This window comes from Arachis ipaensis, chromosome B3 (genome assembly GCF_059453495.1).
Source record: "Arachis ipaensis isolate K30076 ecotype BB chromosome B3, ASM5945349v1, whole genome shotgun sequence".
Taxonomy (NCBI): domain Eukaryota; kingdom Viridiplantae; phylum Streptophyta; class Magnoliopsida; order Fabales; family Fabaceae; genus Arachis; species Arachis ipaensis.
Window position 1 is genome coordinate 86,409,291 of NC_142438.1, and position 6,161 is coordinate 86,415,451.

The 6,161-nt window shown below is 40.6% G+C and overlaps 1 non-coding gene across 1 annotated transcript; it reads left to right on the top strand.

Annotated features, from left to right (window-relative positions):
- Window positions 1-4,861: 4,861 nt before the first annotated feature.
- On the top strand, window positions 4,862-4,969 carry LOC148571448 (small nucleolar RNA R71). The gene has a single exon (XR_015908859.1). It is a non-coding gene; the product is annotated as a small nucleolar RNA R71 (small nucleolar RNA).
- The last annotated feature ends 1,192 nt before the right edge of the window (window positions 4,970-6,161 follow it).

A 6,161-nucleotide genomic window follows, 5' to 3' on the forward strand; every position in this document is an offset into this window, starting at 1 on the left:
GATCATACCATGGTGGGTTGTCTCCCACCTAGCACTTTGCTTTAACGTCCGTAAGTTGGACGCTCCACTATGTCAATCTTCTGCTATGTGGGGATCTTCCAAGAGGAAGATCTCAAGCTCCTTGTTTTTCTGCATCTTCTCGCCATGGTACAGCTTTAAACGATGTCCATTAACTTTGATAAGTTCAGAGCTTGAAGGATGGCTTAAGTGATAAACTCCATACGGTTCTGCCTTCTCTACTCTGTATGGACCTTCCCATCTTGATCTCAACTTGCCTGGCATGAGCCTCAGTCGAGATTTATAAAGGAGGACTAAGTCCCCAGGTTGGAACTCTTTCCTCTTGATGTGCTGATCATGTACAGCCTTCATCTTCTCCTTGTATAGTCTTGAGTTCTCATAAGCTTCTAGGCGAAGGCTCTCCAGTTCCTGCAGTTGCAACTTCCTTTCGGCTCTGGCTTTTTCAATTCCCATGTTGCATTCCTTTACTGCCCAAAAGGCTTTATGCTCTACTTCGACAGGGAGATGACAAGCTTTTCCATAAACTAAGCGGAAAGGACTCATCCCAATGGGTGTTTTGTATGCTATTCTGTATACCCAGAGTGCATCTTGTAGCCTGGTGCTCCAGTCTCTTCTATGAAGTTTGACTATCTTCTGCAAGATACGCTTTATCTCTCTATTTGACACCTCGGCTTGCCCATTAGTCTGAGGATGGTAGGCTGTTGCAACTTTATGAATTATCCCATGCTTCTTCATTAGTCCTGTTAGTCTCCTGTTACAAAAATGGGTGCCTTGGTCGCTCACGATTGCTCGTGGTGATCCGAAGCGACATATAATATGATTTCTCACAAAGGAAACAACAGTGTTAGCATTATCAGTGCGGGTAGGAATTGCTTCCACCCATTTGGAAACATAATCCACAGCTAACAATATATAAAAATATCCATTAGAGTTTGGAAATGGACCCATGAAGTCAATGCCCCAAACATCAAAAATTTCACAGAAAATCATAATTTGTTGAGGCATCTCATCCCTCCTGGATATATTACCAAATTTCTGGCATGGGAGACAAGATTTACAAAACTCAGCAGCGTCTCTAAAAAGAGTAGGCCACTAGAATCCACAGTCTAAGATCTTTTTAGCTGTTTTTTGAGGACCAAAATGTCCTCCACTCTCAGATGAGTGACAGGCCTCTAAAATGGACTGGAATTCTGATTGAGGCACACAACGTCTAATTACCTGATCAGCGCCACATCTCCATAAATATGGGTCATCCCATATATAATATTTAGACTCGCTTTTCAGCTTGTCTCTTTGATGCTTAGAAAAATTTGGAGGAAATGTGTGGCTAACTAAATAATTAGTAACAGGTGCATACCAAGGGACTACCTCAGATACTGCTTGCAGGTTATCAAAAGGAAAATTATCATCTATAGGAGTAGAATCATCCTTAATATGCTCAAGGCGACTCAAGTGGTCTGCCACTAAATTCTGATTACCACTCCTATCCTTTATTTCTAAATCAAATTCTTGTAATAGCAGTATCCAACGTATGAGTCTTGGTTTGGATTCCTTTTTAGCTAATAGATACTTTAAAGCTGCAAGGTCCGAATACACTACTACTCTAGTACCAAGTAAATAAGCTCAGAATTTATCCAGAGCAAAAATAATAGTAAGAAGCTCTTTCTCAGTAGTAGTATAGTTGGACTGGAAAGTGTCTAAAGTCTTAGACGCATAAGCAATAACGAAAGGATCCTTACCTTCACGCTGAGCTAGCGCTGCTCCTACTGCATGGTTGGAAGCATCGCACATGATTTCAAACGGCTGGCTCCAGTCTGGTCCTCTCACAATTGGAGCTTGAGTCAGAGCAGTCTTCAGCTTATCAAACGCTTGTTTGCAATCCTCTCTGAACTCGAACTCAATATCCTTCTGCAGTAATCTTGATAAGGGAAGTGCGACCTTACTAAAGTCCTTAATAAATCTCCTGTAAAAACCTGCATGGCCAAGGAACGAACGGACTTCCCTCACAAAAGAGGGGTAAGGTAAACTAGAAATAACATTCACCTTTGCTGGATCTACAGAAATTCCATTATTAGATACCACATGTCCTAATATAATCCCTTGTTTTACCATAAAGTGACATTTTTCGAAATTTAATACAAGGTTTGTATTAACATATCTATCTAATACTCTAGATAATTCATCTAAGCAAAGGCTAAAAGAATCACCATAAATGCTAAAATCGTCCATACAAACTTCCATACAGTCCTCAATAAGATCAGAGAAAAGACTCATCATGCACCTTTGGAAAGTAGCTGGTGCATTGCACAAGCCAAAGGGAATTCTCTTGTAAGCATAAGTCCCAAAAGGACCTGTAAAAGTAGTCTTTTCCTGATCCTCAGGAGCTATATGAATCTGGAAATAACCTGTGTAACCATCTAAAAAGCAATAATGTGATTTACCTGACAGGCGATCCAGCATTTGATCAATGAATGGAAGTGGGTAGTGATCCTTACGGGTAGCTTGGTTGAGACGCCTGTAATCAATGCAGACTCTCCAAGCATTCTGAACTCTAGTTGCTATGAGCTCTCCATGCTCATTCTTCACTGTAGTGACTCCAGACTTCTTGGGCACCACTTGTACTGGGCTTACCCATTCACTATCTGAAATGGGATATATGATACCAGCTTCCAATAGTCTGGTCACTTCCTTTTTGACAACTTCCAAGATGGTGGGATTCAATCTTCTTTGGGGTTGACGGACAGGTCTTTCTCCCTCTTCTAAAAATATTCTGTGCTCACATACTTGAGGGTTGATGCCTACTATGTCTGCCAAGCTCCACCCAATTGCCTTCTTATGCTTCCTCAGCACGTCAAGCAACTGCTCTTCTTGTTGAGAAGTAAGTTCCCTTGCAATGATAACTGGAAACCTCTACTCATCTTCAAGATAAGCATATTTGAGATGTGGAGGGAGGGGTTTCAATTCTAACTTTTGATCATGGGCAGGCTCTGGATTATCTAGAGCTTGTGAAAATGACGAAGTGCCCTCATTGTCAGTTAAAAGGGTCCTCACACTTGGACCTTGTCCAGTGTGCCTCTCTTCTAACTTTTCCTTCTGGGGGGTTGTCAATGACTCCATTCAGATTGAAGATTACTATGCGGCCATCTATTTCAAAGGAGTATGTTCCTGAAAAAGCATACAATTTGAATTTTGATGTCTTCAGGAATGGTCTTCCAAGTAGGATTGATGATGGCTTATCTGAATCATTATGGGGCATTTCCAAGATATAAAAATCAGTGGGAAATTTAAGCCCTTTAATGTTCACCAAAACATCTTCAGCAACTCCAGCCACTGTAATAATGCTTTTATCTGCTAACACAAAACGAGCTGCCGACCTTTTTAAGGGAGGGAGCCTCAAAATATCATATATAGACAAAGGCATTGTACTGACACATGCTCCTAAATCACACATGCAATCATAAATTACTACACCACCAATAGTACAGCTAACTATACAAGGACTTGGATCACTACATTTTTCAGGTAATCCTCCCATTAAAGCAGATATAGAACTACCTAAAGGAATAGTTTCTAATTCATTAATTTTTTCTTTATGGATACATAAGTCTTTTAGAAACTTTGCATATTTAGGTACCTGCTGAATAACATCAAAAAGAGGAATAGTTACCTCAACCTTTTTGAATATTTCTACCATTTTGGGGTCAGGTTCCAGCTGCTTCCTGGGCTTCCTTGCAAGTTGTGGAAATGGAATAGGAGTAGCATTTTCTGTGGCGTTTGCGCCTTTTGGTGCTTCCTCCTGTGGTTGAGCTATTTCTTCTTCAGCTATGTCCTGTGTGTCCTCTTCCTCTTCAATATCTTCTGTTTCTACTACCTCTTCAGCTGAGGTGTGTTCTGGTAGGCTTGGTTCCTCCTGATTCCTCTCCTGCAGTGTGGTTCCAGACCTTAGGGTGATGACATTAATGCCTCCCTTTGGATTGGGTAATGGCTGAGAGGGGATTCCAGTGGAGCTTGAAGGTTGGTTACTGGAATTTTGTGTTGATCCAATCTGTGACATAAGAGCTTGCAAAGTAGAGGTGAGACCATTCAGACTGGCATTAATACTATTCATGATGTTACTTTCCATGGTCTATTGTCTTCGCTCAACAGATTGTAGTAGCTCTTCATTAGGAGATACAGAAGAATGAGTAAATTGAGAGGTCTGCTGTTGATTGTTCTGCGGTCCTTGGTATTGCCTCAGGTGAGGTGCTCTGTAAGGTTGATTCTGCTGCCTGTTGTTGTTATTATTCCATCTCTGATTTCCCTGATTATCTCTGCCTCCTCTGTTATTTTTTTCCCTCCAATTCTAGTTAGAATTGTCCTGCCATCCATGGTTATTATTTCCACTTTGATTGTACCCTTGGTTGGGGCGGTCATAGAAGTTATGAGTGGATGCCACCATGTTGTCTTCTTGTTGGAGCTGCGGGCATTCATCAGTGTAATGGCTATAATCAGCACAGATTCCGTAAATTCTTTGCGGGACTAGTTGTTGGTTTTGCTGTGGTGGAGGGGGTTGAGCTTTGAGCTTGTTGTTGATTCAATTGTATCTGCTTCAGCAAGTTGGTCATCTCACATATACTCTGAGCTAGAGTAGTAGTTTTTCTGCTAGAGGATACTTCTGCAACGGCTTTGAACGACCTTGCTTTTGTCTGTGGTTCCTAGTAGATTCAGCTAAATCACTGATCAATTGCCAAGCCTCATTAGTGGTCTTGTACTTCTTCATAGACCCATTGCTAGCACTTTCCAATGTGGTCTTATCTTGGGGCCTCATGCCCTGTATGATATAGCTAAGTAACACTATCTTGTCAATCATGTGGTGGGGGCATGCTTCCAAAAGATTATTGAAGCGCTCCCAGTATTCAAAGAGAGTCTCATTGTCATCCTGAACAATTGTGGAAATATCCTTCCTCAGTTTATCAATAACTTCAGATGAAAAGAATTTCTCCAAAAACTCCTTTCTGAGTGTATCCCAGTTGGATACATTTGCTAGAGGTTGAGTGTAGTACCACTCTCTTGCTTTTCCCTCAAGAGAAAACGGGAAAGCTTTCAACAAAATTGAAGTTTCATCAGTACCATCACGCCTGACAGTAGAACAGGCTGCCTGCAAAATCTCTCAAGTGCTTGATAGGCTCTTGAGCAGGTAGGCCATGAAACTTGGGCATCAAATTTAGCAGTGCGGTCTTTATTTCAAAATCTGTAGCAACCGCTGGATGATGCGCTTGAAACGGTTGCATTGTAAAATCAGGGGCTCCTTCCTCCTGGATGGTAACTCTCCTAGCTGCCATGTTTTCTGCACGTAAAATAACCGAATCAGTAGAACGGGAGCTGGTTTCTTCCTCAAGTTCACTTTCAGATCTGCCTTCAGAGCGGACTAACCGACGCTGTTCTCGCCTTATTCGTGAAATAGTTCTTTCAATTTCAGGATCGAATATTAGCAAGCGCGGATCAGGAAGTGAACGCGTCATTTGTCGAAAGAAACATGCAGCTTATAGTAGCAAAATAAAATAAAATGCAAATAAATAAAATCTAATTAATAACTGTAGCACTCTATTGCAACTCCCCGGCAATGGCGCCAAAAATTGATGGAGCACAGAAGTTGGTGAATTAAAAATTATTAAAATAGTTACATTGCAAGTATAGTTCTTAACTCACCGAAAATCTGCCTATCAATTTAGAAATATGTCACAGAGAGTTTAAATTAAAAATTACTGGGAGTTTAAGTCCCAGGTCATCTCCCAACGAGTTGCAGAAAAGTGTGCTATTTTATTAATCAGATGTTCCAAGAAGTTGAGTTAAGTAAGTGGGAAATTAAATTGAGAAAATTCAAATAATATGAATAAAAGCCTTGACTCGGAGTTGATTAGTTAGAATCTCTATCATTGATGGGATGATTCAAGATTAATTTATAATTAATGGTTGTTCTGTTTAGTTATCCTTTACCAGGTAAAGGAAATTCAAACAAGTTGGAATACTAGATCTGTTCACGAGTTGCAACCCACTTAGTTCAAAGGGATTGGTGTTAGTGATTAGATAACAATCCAACAGTTAACCCAATTACAATTTTTCTTTCAATCCTTCCAACTCAAGAGTTCCTTTCAATCAACCCC